Consider the following 13,939-nt stretch of genomic DNA (forward strand, 5'->3'; position numbering starts at 1 on the left):
GTTAAATCAAATGGCATTTCGCTTTTATGCCTATAACTGATTTAAATTAAATAGCCATCCACTGAGGGATGGGCACTGTGCACAAAGCATCCAGGAGGCACTTTATCCTCTGGTGAGAGCTTTTTGCTGGGTGCTTGAAATCCTGGTAACTGCCATTTCTTTCATGTGCAAAGCCATCAGCATTGCCTCAGACTGCAGCTTTATGGGGCTAACATTTGCACTCCCATGTCTAAACGGGCACTGTAGAGGAGCTCAGGATCCTCTGTTTTGATCAAAAAAAACCCATAAAAGTGCAGGTCAATACACACTATGTCAAGGTCCTCTGTTGGCCTGGCTAGCTGATAAACACTTGCATTGAAGCAGTAAAAGGCAGCTAACTTAAAGGGCAGTAAAGATGTTCCTTTCCATGTTCATACACAGTTTGACAGCTGGGGCCACTTTTCTGCTCCCTTCTTGCCCTCCATTCATGTTCAGCCCATAGGGAAGTAGGAGGTTGGGAAGCAGAGGCCAGGAAAGCTCCTGGCTTGTAGTTAACTCAGTAAAGTCTGCCCTAGCATCCTGGGCCTCCCACTCTGTTACACAGTGAGTTAAGCAGAACAGGTGAATTTTCTGCCTTATTTATACATGGTTTCCCTAATAGGTTACACTCCAGTCTTTTGCGTCATGGAGAATGGCACTATGTCCAGCTGGAGGCTGGTGACAACAAATGTCCCCCAGGAGCCTGTCTTGGGATCAGTGCTCTTCAGCATCTTCATCAGTGACATCAGTGATGGACTTGAGTGTGTTCTCAGCAAGTTTGTCGATGACACCAAGCTGAGTGGTGTGGTTGACATGTTAGAAGGAAAGGATGCCATCCAGAGGGACCTCGACAAACTGGAAAGGTGGGCCCACGTGAACCTAAAGAGGTTTAACTTTGCAAAGTACAAAGTTTTTCACTTGGGTCAGAGCAATCCCAGATACGTATACAGACTGGAAGAAGAACTTGAGAGTAGCCCTGTGGAGAAGGACCTGGGTGTCCTGGTGAATGAAAAACTAACATGAGCCAGCAGTGCATTCTTGCAGATTGGAAGGCCAAAGGTATCCTGGGCTCCATCAGAAGAGGGGTGATTGTCCTCCTCTACTCTGCCCTCATGAGATTCCATCTGGAGTACTGTGTCCATATCTGGGGCCCTCAATACATGAAAGATGTGGAGCTGTTGGAGAGGATCCAGAGGAGGGCTGAAAAGATGATCAGAGGGCTGGAGACCTCCCCTACAAAGACAGGCTGAGGGAGCTGGGCTCATTCAGCCTGGAGAAGGCTGCAGGGAGATGTCATGGCAGCCTTGCAGTATTTAAAAGGGAGTTTATAGAGAGGAATGATATTAAGCTCAAGGAAGGAAGGTTTCGTTTGGATGACATGGGGATGTTACTTACAGAGAGAGTGGTGGAGTGCAGGAACAGGGTGTTCAGAGAGGCTGTGGTTGCTCCATCCATGAAAGTGTTCAAGACCAGGTTGGATAGGGCCCTGGGCAACCTGGTCTAGTACCAGATCTGGAGGTCGGTGGCCATGCCTATGGCAAGGGGGTTGGAACTTTTTGATCCTTAAGGTCCCTTCCAACCCAAGCCATTCTATGATTCTGTGATTCTATTACCTCAAAGAGAGCAGAGTATGGGCAACATGTTGTGAAGCATGCCCTCAAAACACACCAAAATTTGTCCACCTCAGAAAACTGCTTCTTCATTTGGCTGTTCCCCACCTTTCTCATGGTTTGTCACATCTTTCCCCCTGAAGAGCAGGTGACAGGGTCACATACTTCATGAGAAGCAGGAGCAATGCTCCAGCAATACCTGCCCTTGTGCAATGAGAGGAGCACACCCACATGATGGTACACACTGCTTCCTCCTGAGGCCTTGATTGCAGTGCAGACTTGTGGCATCAGGAAGCTCAGGGCTGGAGCAATTTTGCAAAGGTTGACATTTACTATTAACCAGTTCTGTGGAGACTGAAATAAGATGTGCTGTTTGTAGGAGGTGGTTTGTGGATGGGAGAAAGAGTAGGAGTAATAGGTGTCACGCATGAGTCGCAATGTTTACCCACTTCAACCTCGATCTTGTTATGGACTGCGACCTCCTGGGTCCCTCAGTCACACAAGGCTGCAGGCACCCAAACTTGTCGGAGCTTGGATGCTGAGTTCAACTGCCTGGCAGAAGAATGCTTGGCAGTAGATAACTGCTTGAAGCTGGTCTTGAAAGCTTCTCAGATGTGGCAGCACAGAAGGAAAGACATTGGAATTCTCCTGGTTCTATTCATGTTGATGGCTGGAAACATCCTATATGGGCTGAAATCGTGGCAGACTTTGAAGCTGATCTCCAAACAAGCCTGCAGTCATATCACTCTGATAAGATTACATTCACTCAGTTCTCCTACCTTCAGAGTCAGATCTCTCTGACAGGGAGCAGACACATGCCTGAGGGACCATGCACCAGGCAAGGGAAGGACGAGAGTCTTTTAGCTGTGCTCAGACCTGCTTGTCGTAGCACTGGCAGGCCCCAGTATCTCTTCTTCCCTGCTCTGAAAGGTCCCCATCTCCACTGGAGAGCAGTGGACTTCACAAGTACATGCTGAGTGCCATTGTATTAGAGCAATCAGAGAACCAAGCTCTTATCTGCTTTTTGCCTGTGAGTTTCAGTATTCTTTAATGAAGAGGATGCTGAAGAGGAGGATGAAGAGAATTTCCCATGGGCATGCAGGAAATCAGTGAAAATCCGATGGAAATGGAAAATGCCAAACTTACTTTGTCTGAAACATTAAGCTTGGTTTTGCTCTGGTTTTGAGTCCTATCTAAGAATTCACACCAGGCCATTGCCAGCAGGGCCAGGTATGCTTTTTCATCAGCTCAGGGCTCACCCAGGGTTATGAGGATCCTGCAGCCCCAGCACAGGCACCCAGAGAAAGGCTGGTGTTGTTCTGTGTGACCTAAAAGCAGGTCTGTGCCAAGGACACCTGAGAAGCAATCCTCTGAGGTGGAGGCAATAGTGGCACAGAGAACAGCCCCAGAAGCAGTGAGTAGATGGTCTGATTATCAGGGGCCCAGCTCCAAAATGCTCTGATAACACCAGGAGGTCTTGTGTCCAGGTCTGTTACATCATGAAAGGGAAAAGTGGGTTTTCTGGGTGGGTAAGGGGGACAAAGAAAGTGGGGCTGTACCAGTGGCACACAAGGGTTGTGGCCGTGCCCAGGGCAGAGGACTGCCCTCCCCTACCTCTTGGTGAGACCAACCAACACTGACCACGGCAACAGCGCCACAGTGCATGGACCTGGCACAGGGGTGATATGACACAGAGCAGTCCACATCTCTTCTATTCAAAGCCACCACCCTACCAAGCAGGGAGACCTTGTTCAGGCTGCCTTCTGGGGATGGCCAGCTCATGCCACTTTCCAGCTGGAGCCTGGGAGCTGCCAGCCAGATCTCACTGGCCCACGCAGGGCCATGATGGGAACACCCGAGCAGACTTCTATGGGCAGCTTCATACTGCTGAGCATGAGAATGATCTAGCTGGAGATCCTGAGAGGCTGCTAAATCCAGGGCTTCCAACACTCGTAATGGGCTTGGCAGGACTGCATATACCTTGTGAGTTCCCTATCAGACATAAGTTGCTGTGCTGAGCCCTGTCCCTGCTCAGCCAAGGTGTGGGCAGCCCGTGCGCAAACATGCTGCTGGTGATGCTGCATGTACTGCAGTGATAGCTCAAGGGAAATGCCAAGAATGAATGTCAGTGCTGGGACGCCTACAGTGTTTCCTTTCCATCACCAGGCAGGATGTAAGCTGTCACAGGTGCTAATTAGCTGCTACTGAGACCTCCAATGAAATGGTCATGATTTTTGTCAGCCTATTTCTCATTTTGAGACCATTTCTTCTCAGACTAGTCCTTTGACAGGGCCACAGGACTGAAGCCCCCATGTCACTGAAGTCCATTATAAAGTCTCCTTTCTAGGTCACTTTTCAAAAAACATAAAATTCTCTTTTCTATAAACAGCTTGTGAGCATTATGGAGTGCTGGCCATTTTGGGGTACAGATGTGATAGTCCATATGTCTGAAATACCCACTGTACTCTAAATCCAGAAAGGAAATGGTGACAAGCAGTAAAACGGCAGTAATGCCTGGAGTCCCTCCAGCTGCTTCAGAGCTGTGTGAATGCCCTGGTCTCCTGCACCTGGAGGGAACAAACACAAACCCCCCACAGCTCTCACTGGTTGGTCTTTGGGCCAGAAGGATTTTGTGCATGAATTCAACCAACAGCAGTGTCATACTGCTTCAAAGCACACACAGATGCAAAAGCACAGTATTGGTTCTCTTTAAACAAATTCAGACCGCATCTTTCATCAGATTGTAATTTATCAACAGCCCAAAGGGGAGTTGCAAAGGCCAAGTTTCTAGAACTCACAGAAAGACTGGAAAACGATAGAGTGAAAGTTTAAGGTCTCCACCAACCGTGATGATTATTTTTTTTCCCATTGAAAAGCTTTTTAGTTTGGGTGATGTATTTAGTGATGTTTTTTTTTCATCAAAAACATAGTATTTCCATAGAAAGCAGACACCTTCTGTAATGTCAGCCAGATGCTGAATTTCTTATCAGAACAGTTTCTATGAACTGTTATACCTGTGCAAAAGGCCATGTTACCTATGCAAAGAAGAGTTTATAAATAGGCCCGTTTTCACAAAACTGCTTCTCAAGCTAAGTACTCTCAATTAATGTTAAGTACTTTAATTTATTTCTTGTGCTCAAAAACAAGGACCCCCTCATGGGTCCTATTAAAGGATCATAGAAATAGAATATTTTGAGTTGGAAGGGACTTTAAGCCCACCCAGTTCCAACTCCCTGCCATGGGCAGGGTTGCCATCCATTAGGTCAGGTTGCCCAAAACCCTGACCTTGAACACTTTGAGGGCATCCACAGCTTCTTGGGAAATCTGCTCCAGTTTCACAGCACCCTCAAAGCAGGGAGTTTCTTCCTTAAGCCTAATCTAATAGTTATGCTAACAGCTAATAAAGAGACAAGAATTAGCCTGAAAAACTCAGCTTTTGTATTTGCTTCAGGTCTCCGCAGTTCCTGATTGTCTTATGCCTGCTTCTGAGTTAATTAGTCCTATCACTGTGCTGTCTATCTGCTTCTTTCTTTGCCATGTCCCTATGAGGAAAGGCAGCATCATTAACCCAGTTACAGATAGGGACTTGTGCTTCAGAGAGGACAAAAGTGATGCAGGCAGTCTGCACCAGAGCAGGGGATGGAGGCCCACCTTGCCCTGCAAAGCAGTGCCCTGCTACCCATGTTTCCATACAGCTAGTGCTGCAGTAGTATTATTTTTTTCCACTCATTTTTTCCCATCAGTCTGTTTATGAAAGAAGACTCGTTCTCGTCACAAGGAAGTTAAAACATTTAGCTAGAATGAGCGCAGAAAGGATGAGATGTGACAGAAAACAGAGTGAATGAGGAGAAAAACTGAGGGGCAGATGCAGTGTGGTTCTGTAGGAGAGGTAGGAGGAGGATACAGAAAGGAAACTGAGTCTTCAAGCTGACCTGTAAAAGTCCCTCGTGTTACCAGCAACCCCTTGATTTCATCTTCAGAGCTCTTGTTTTGCAGCAACCTTTACTTGAGTCATCCACACCTGCCCACTTCAGTCCTGCAGCCAGCAAGACACCTCCCACCTCACATAACCGCAACCTCACACACGAGGGTCTCTGCTGCTGGCCCTGGGCTCCACATGACTCACCCCCTCCATATCTGTGCAGTTATTTTCCTGAGCTTTCTCAGCTTGGCAGAGCATGTCTGTCACAACATCAAAAAACAAGCAGACAACAAAAGGCGACTAAATGCGGTTGAATGATGACAGGATCTTCAGTGCTGGGATGGGATCCAAAATCTCTGCAGGGAAGTTCAGCAATTGTTGTGCCTCCCTGCTTAGACCTGATTGCCTGGGCAGGGAAAAGAGCCAATGCATCAGAGCGCAAGAGGCCCTATGCCACCTTCTACCAGTGTGAAGACCTCACGAATGGATGCTTGCCTCTGTAAGGAAACAGAGCTAGCTTAGCTGTCAGGCTGGAAATCAAGACAGCAGTTAATTTAACATCTTTCCCAAAATCACACCAAAAAAAGCCACAAATCAGTCTTGCCTCACTCTCCTGAAAGCCTGTTTCCGTGCCACCCTCTCAGCTCCTCTCACCTTCTCTAATCACATTCAAAGACACAGCAAGAATTGGTCTGGGCCCACTGATCTGCAGGACTACACCAGTCTCCCAGTGCTAGCCCTCTGGAGAAGTGGTCCTGTTCCCATAAGAGTCTGAAAAGGAGGCACCTTGTTTAATGCCTTCCCATGGCATGAGTAATGAAGTTACCACCTAAAGAGCAGCTCAGGAGGTACAGAAGAGGCCTGATACAAAATAAACGTACAAGGTGATTAAATGTCCTCTAGAGAACATCCTAAAAATAATTTCCTTTAGGGCCTTAGTCTGCTATGGAGGATGTATGTTTTAAAACAAAAGCTTTGCCCTATCTATTTCTCGAGGTTTATTATTGATAAATCCCAGGGACTTGTGACTGCACGCTTGTTTATAACCAGAACGTGAGCATCTGAGTGTGCTCATGCTACCTCTTCCAAATGCTGCTGTGATAATAGCTCAGTAGATCTAGGAACCAAATCCTGCGGTGACTTTCTCCCAAGAACCCACTTTTCAAAGTCTGGATCTGCATGAGATGATTAGAGTATGTCCTACATGTTGCTGCAGCCGGAAACTGGCTTGTGAGCTGAAGGAAAGTGGTCCCTAGGCAGCTGAATCTGCAAGGTGAACAAACTTGCCCATTTTCTGGAAGAGACTGGTAGTTCATAGGCACAATTGCCTGCATTTTCCCTGTCAAGTAGCTTGTGAATCCGTGGGGAAATCATCATTTAAAACCAAGAACCCTATGGACTGGATGGTCTGTGGCAATTGGATTCACAAAGGCTTTTGCTTTGTCTTGAAAATCCTCCTGGCTGACAAGTGGCTATGAACTGTAACACTCTGCCAAGTGCTCTTTCGTATAGGTATGGCTTTCTAGATGCAGAAAAGTTCAGAGCTTACTACACCTCCTCAACTATGATTGTTCCCCAAGTTGTGATAATTTTCTGCCATTAAGTATAGTAGAGAATCTTCTATGAGCGCTCATGTAGGTGCAGAGGCTCTAGTGCAGGCAGATTCTGGAGCACTACTCTAGGACTGCAGCATTTCGGTACTGGCAGGACATTATGACACAGAGGCAAACTTTTCTGGAGTACGTTTTTCATTTAGGAGTCTAGCATGAAGAAGACTGACCAGTTTCTGCTGATCACAGACAAGCAGAAAGTTCTTTCCTTGGGGCCTGTGGGCTTCCTGCATTGCATCACGTCATGGTTAAGCCACTAACAGTTCAGTCACAGGGCTGAAAAGTCTCGGGGAGGGACTGCTTACAGCACAGAGGAAGCTGTGTTTAACCTAACTTTCACTCGAGTTTCTCACGTACCTCAGAGGTTTGGTGTATTCACAGACCCAAATGTGTTCAGTGGCAGTAATACTTCCTTTTGGGAGACAAGCAGATTCAGGGCCTTTGTGGCCATGAGCACTGTGGATCTGCTGCCAGTGAAGTAGAGGAGGTTCTGTTTTGTTTCCTACTGTGACTTCACCAGCCCCTTTTCCCTGCAGGGTCAGGTAGCTCCTATGCTCTGCTCCTAGAGTTTGCATGATTTAGGAGAGGAGATTAGATATTTGGGGTTTATATCACATACTCAATTACAGCATCAAAGGAAATGGAAATGTCTCCCGTGTACTTATTCAGTGTCTGAGCTGCACCTGTCCCTCCAGCTGCAGGCTGGCTCCGGGCCCCAAGATGGAGCCGTATGGCAAAGCTGGAGGTGTCAAAGCAGAGCAGCTGTGCAGGCTTCAAGCAGGAATGTTTCCAGCAAAAGGAAAATGTGTTAAAATCAGCATTTCTCACAGCTTGTTGACAGCTCCTGACCTTCATGTCAAGAAATTAATGAAGAAAATGTGCTTGCTTCAAAAACAGGAATAACTGAAGAATAATTTACTGCAAGTGCTTATACAGCTCAGTGTACAACATTCCCAAGCAAGCAATGCCCAAGAGCTCAGACTTTTGCTAGGCAGGAATCATGGGCAGAGCTGCCCGTCCTGCCTTGCCCCAGCAAGCCTTCTTCACCTGCTCAGAGCCTCTTGGAACAGTGGCTGGCCTTGTCGGCAATACACTGAGCTAACAGGGTGGTGTTTGTCAGGGATGGAAGGGAGGTCAGCGTGTTGTAGCGAGGTACCAGAGAATCTCAGATTCATTAATGTTGGAAAAGGCCATTAAGATCGTCAACCATCAGCCCATCCCTACCATGCCCACTGAGCACATCCTCAGTGCCACATCCACATGGTTCTTGAGCACCTCCACGGACAGTGACTGCATCACCTTGTTGGGCAGCCTGTGCCAATGCCTCATCTCCCTTTCTGGGAAGAAGTTTTTCCTGATATACAGCATAAACCTCCTTTGGAGCAATTTGAGGCCATTACCTCTTGTAATGGCCTCTTCTCCTAAGTAATTCATGATAGATCCTGAGTGACTGAAAATGAAATGAATGAATGTGTTATCGGTCTCCAGCATTCAGCAGAGCTCCCACAAAAGGTTTTGAACATGTAAAGGGATCGCTGCTTCAAAGTGTATATGGGAAGAGGACAAGGCGTGCTTGTGCACCAAGCGTGAGCACCAGGGAAGGAGGCTATTTTGAGAACAACTGTCCCAGGAAAGGAGCATCAAAGTGAAGAGCTGGCTGTTTGACTGCCAAGGCTGACACAAGACTGATGAAGGACAGGTCCCTGCCCGGGGGGGCTGTGTTATTAAAGTCACATTCTCAGTAGTTTTTGAGATGGCTGAAGAACAGTACGTTATGTTCACAGACAGCTTTCCAAATGTTTGGCCCCATTTGCTGAACGAAATAAAAGAATGACTGAAAGTGCCATCTGCTTTGCATCAAACTTTGCCCCAAGTTCACCAGAATTTCAGCAGCTTTCACCTCACCCTCAAGCCAGCTGTTAGCAGCACTCACAGCACTCTGTCAGGCAGACAAGGCCTGCTTTTGGTGCCTACAGGTCTGCTCTCTGGGCCTTGTAGCATCACAGAAGAGATACGCTGCAGGGACACATGAGAAGAGACCTTCCAGCTATGGGCAGAGGCAGGCAGCTGCAGTGCCTCTGTCTCTGAGAAGATGTGGCACTGATGTGTACTGTGGTATCCCGCATTATACCTGGGGGCTGTGCAGCCTCTCTGCGTGCAGGAGCTTTGTATGGCAATGCTCTGACACCACTTTGTACCTTCAGGGCTGACTTCTGAATGCAGAATCCCTTGTTGGCACTACCACAGCCCCTTTTGCCGCTTGCTTGTGACAACTGCCTTGAAATACATAATCGGAAGTCAAAGAAATGGACACATTGAAATTGCATATTATGTATGTGTTTCTCTTATCAGTTTTTCTTTGATAAACACTGACTCATTATTACCATAAGCATTTCTGAAGTCAGCTGCTCAACAAAGGGTAAGTATGTGATGAAGCCAGTGCTGCTCTCATAGCCATCGCTGTAGAAGTGTGCTATGGGGGAAGGTTATTCTTCAAAGGCACAGCAGGGCATCATCCTCCTGCTTGTGCCCAGCAGGACCACAGCACAGGCCTGAGGCTGGGAGCAGGGGGCAAGCTTGGCTTGTTCTGCACAGTGGGAGACAGCATGGCACAGGGAAGCTGTTTGCTTGTGTAGCACTACCCCCGCACTGAGCTGCACAGGTGCTACATAAAGCACCTCCAGTTTAAAATATGGTACTCATCACTCGGTTTGCAGAATCAGCTTGGGAATCCCAGAAGTATGCTCTCCACAGAGCAAATGGGGGGTCTGCTCAGGGAAACTCATCTTTCCCTGTGATGCTCTGGTAGGTGATGGTCACCACAGAGACTTTGATGTCAGGAAGAGCAGATTTGTTCCTCCTCCCAAATTTGTGCAGAACTACTCATCGCTGTTGCTATTATTTCTTCCATTATGGAGTTGCCACAGTTGCATCTACCACAAACAGACAGCAAAGATTAAATGAGCAATACATTTCAAGTTATATACGCATCCAGTATATTGGCACCAGTGGAAATACCAGACCGGTGTTCCTCCTCTCAATCCGGATAGGTGGCAGGGTGAGACCTGGCTCAGAGCACCCGTCACTCACAACAGCCAAATATTGCTGTGCAATTGGCACTGCCTTGGCACGGGGAAGCAGCAGTGCAATGTTCTGGCAAATAATTGTATGTATTTTGATACGTTGGCTAAATGCAGTCCTGTGAACAGCAAAAAATACATATCCATGCTTTCTGTTTAAGAATAGATTTCAAGAGCACCAAAAAAATCATCACATTTTTGGTATATTTGCATCTCCATTTTCAGTCAACGTAAATACATTACCTGCAAATTTTCAAATGGAATGTATAGAGCTGTAATCAGATACTCAACTCAAAAATTCCATCATGTCTCTTTACCCGACTTTCATAACTCTGATAAGCTATCTTATCAGAGAGAAATATCTCTTATTCACCCTTATTCATGTCACTGCTTTTTGGCAGTACGTACATTTGTGAACAGCTGTTTTCAAGGATGAAGTACAAGAAGAGTTGAATTTCATCAAAAATCTCATGTGAGCACCTTGAGAGCTCACTGAGAACTGCAGCTACTTCCATCAAACCAGACTGATGCATTAGTATCACAAAAACAAGATCACGTATCCCACTAGTTTTATGTTTCTGTTGCTCTCATTTTTTAACATTTTAATAAAAAATAGTAAAAAGTAAAATGAGTTTTGTTACTTATATACATTAACTATGTTTTACATGGGTGGCTCCAAAACTAGTGCAGATGTTGCTGATAAAGCGGTAGAGGTTGACCCTTCCCACCAATATTCCATTACGTTTTGTTGCTGTGCAATAGATGGCAGCAGAGGGGCAGTCTGACAGAATGACATCTAAAATGGAAATGGAAATGTGTATGAAGCAGAGGAATGGAATTTAATTCCTCCATGCAGAAAAATAGCACCCAATGACATTCATCAATGCTTGTTGAATGTTTGTGGAGAGCAAACAGTGAATGTGAGCACAGTGATGTGGTGTGTGGTGCTTTTCAGTAGTGGTGACATCGATAGTGGTCACTTACTGGTGCAGTTTCCCACAAGCACGGACTGCAGGCTCTTGATCATCACTGGCAAAAAAAAAAAAAAAAAAAAAAAAAAAAAGCATGGCTAATGGTGCTGACTATCTGGCTGTGACAAAATAGTGTTTTGCAGTTGAGAATTTGCTGTATTAAATAGTGTTATTGTGCTCTTTGTATCCATGGCAATTTCCATGGAAATAAATAGGACATAGTACTTTCAGAGCAACCTACACATATGTGGCCCAAGACAATTTCTCTTCATTCAGCACAGCCCAGGCAAGCCAAAAGTGATGTGTCACTCAGAGAGCTGCAGGGAAAAGGCTTTGCCATCTGCAGATACTTTCAGATAGACTTTTCAGCAGGCAGTGGACAGTGCAATCTGGAAACTAAACCGGTTCCTAAAATATCAGACTTTTATTTCTACACAACTTTCAGAATTGCCTCCAAATGTACAAACCTGCATCTAAAATTCTTTGGGATTAAAGATTCCTTACATCCCTTCATCACGATATGTGAGAGTCATTGTGAAAACAGCAAAACCACTTCCTTCTCCTTTTGTAAAAGTGAATCACTTGTGGACAAGCAGCTCTCTGCGTGGTTGATGTGCTGTGCCTGCTGGTGAGGAGGGACAAAACAGCAGAAGGGCAGGTGGGAAAGACAGAGGCAGGAGCAGAGAGGAGAGCCAGGTCTCTACAGGAATGAAGTGAAGCTGCCTTCCCTTCACCAGGTTTTGCAGGTGGATCAGGACCAAAATTCTCACTGACCTTCCTCTCAGCCACACCATGCACATCAGCAGCCGAGAGAGGCTGGGAAGGGGCAATTCTGGTTTGTATTGACTGCAGCTGACAGTGAGGCAGTGCCAGTGAGGGCACTCAAGTGTTGCTGAATGCAACGTCGATGCACCCTAAACACTGTCCCATGTCCTGGCCATTTCTGCAGCTGGTGCCACCAGCCAACAGCCCTGATGGGACCCCTTGTGAGTGCTTCCCTGATAGGTGGCATCCACAGGCTCCCATATCCTGTGATTTATGTGAAATAAATCAGGCTGGAATTTGCCTCAAGCTAGTCTATATTAAAACCCTTTTCCACAACTATATCATGCTGTTAACATTGCTGGAGCTAGTGCAGTTACTCTAAATTTACAACAGCGCAGCGGTAAACAGAATTTATCTGCTTTATCTCCTCCTCTTCATAATCCTCTCCAAACTCTTCTCTATACTCCTCCTTCTCCTCGCACTTCCACTTTCTAAGGCAATAAATTACTTTGGGATGTGGCTTTACACTGAACTTTGTAACACACAAACAGTCTTACCTTTTCCTGCCACACAGCGCAAACCAGACCTTGCATGGGAAGACCCACGGGTCTGCAGCAGATGGAGCATGGACTGACACATACACTGGGCTGGGGTGGCCATTCACTCTTCATGTCTCTTAGGATTATGTCCCAGGACAGCCAGGTCACTCTTTGGACACTTCCTTGCTATTGCAAGGTATCTGATAAAAATAAGTGTATTATTAATATTAATAAATTAATAAACTTTTTTTTTTGTTAATTCTTTTTTTTTCCAATTAGCTCTTATTGAACAATGGCCAATTTCTGCCAGCATTTCCCAAAGCCAGCTCAGTAGGCACGTAAAATACTCATCCAGCCTTTACATCTGGAAGCAGTGAAGCTCTACTTACAATACATGCACCTTCTTGCACACAAATTCTGCAGAGAACCACTGTCACTGATCTCATTTTTTGTGGAAGAGAGTCAATGCGTCATAGCTGACAATGATGTTGAGACAAAATGCTGTGCTCTTGTGTAGAGATGCAATCCTCCTTTTTTTCCCTGCTGCCGGCTGGGCCAAGCCATGCAGTGCTGGGGTCCTCCTGGCCTCCCAGAGGATGCAAAGAAGCTTACTGCAGCTGGGACCCCCCTGGGGACGGGGCTTTGGGCAAGCTCACAGCCTGTGCTTGCATGAAACATGCTTTGTGTAGCGATGCTAAACCTTTCCCTAGCAGGGATAACAACAAAGGCAACAACAAATTAACAAGCACCAGCGTTCCTCTTCCCTGGCCCGCTGTAGCATTTCACAGATCATGTTTCACAAGCAGCCTCCCCTCCCTCGGCTGTGCAGAGTGGCAGCTGGAGATAACGCTAAAGGATTTGTTGCAGGCAGTGATGAATTGCCTCCAGATGGGACACTGTCCCTTGCAGTCCAGATGATGGCACTTAAGTGAGGAAAAACTGGTGCTGGGCTAGTGAAAAAGAGCTTCAGCATGACCTTGAAAAGGGGAAGAGATTAATTATTGTGTTCCTGATTGTTTGCAGTCATTAAATAAGAGTCAGCAAAATAGAACATTTTTTGAAACGCTCAAATCCCTTAAAGAACAGGTTGGCACAGGCCAGAAAGATGCAGCTCTTCCCTTGCCTGTGTATAAGCAGCAAATCACTCCCCAGCTCTGCCAATATCACCCCCCTTTTCTTCCGGCTCTTGTGTGAACCAAGGAGTCCTGGGGGCTCTTTGCTTATTTGTTTTTCCGCTTGCATGTTATCAGTTTCACTGCTAAGAGCATCTACTGTTTAACATACAAACAAAACTTATTTCCAAAGTGCTGGGTTCACTTCCTGAACACCCTCTGGCAGCAAATTCAGTGGGGCTTTGGCATCAGCAGCACAATGCCAGTGAGGGCTCGATTGAGCCCCCAGGGCAGGGATGCACGCCAGCTCCT

Source organism: Lagopus muta, chromosome 2, assembly GCF_023343835.1.
Source record: "Lagopus muta isolate bLagMut1 chromosome 2, bLagMut1 primary, whole genome shotgun sequence".
In the NCBI taxonomy this organism is placed as follows: domain Eukaryota; kingdom Metazoa; phylum Chordata; class Aves; order Galliformes; family Phasianidae; genus Lagopus; species Lagopus muta.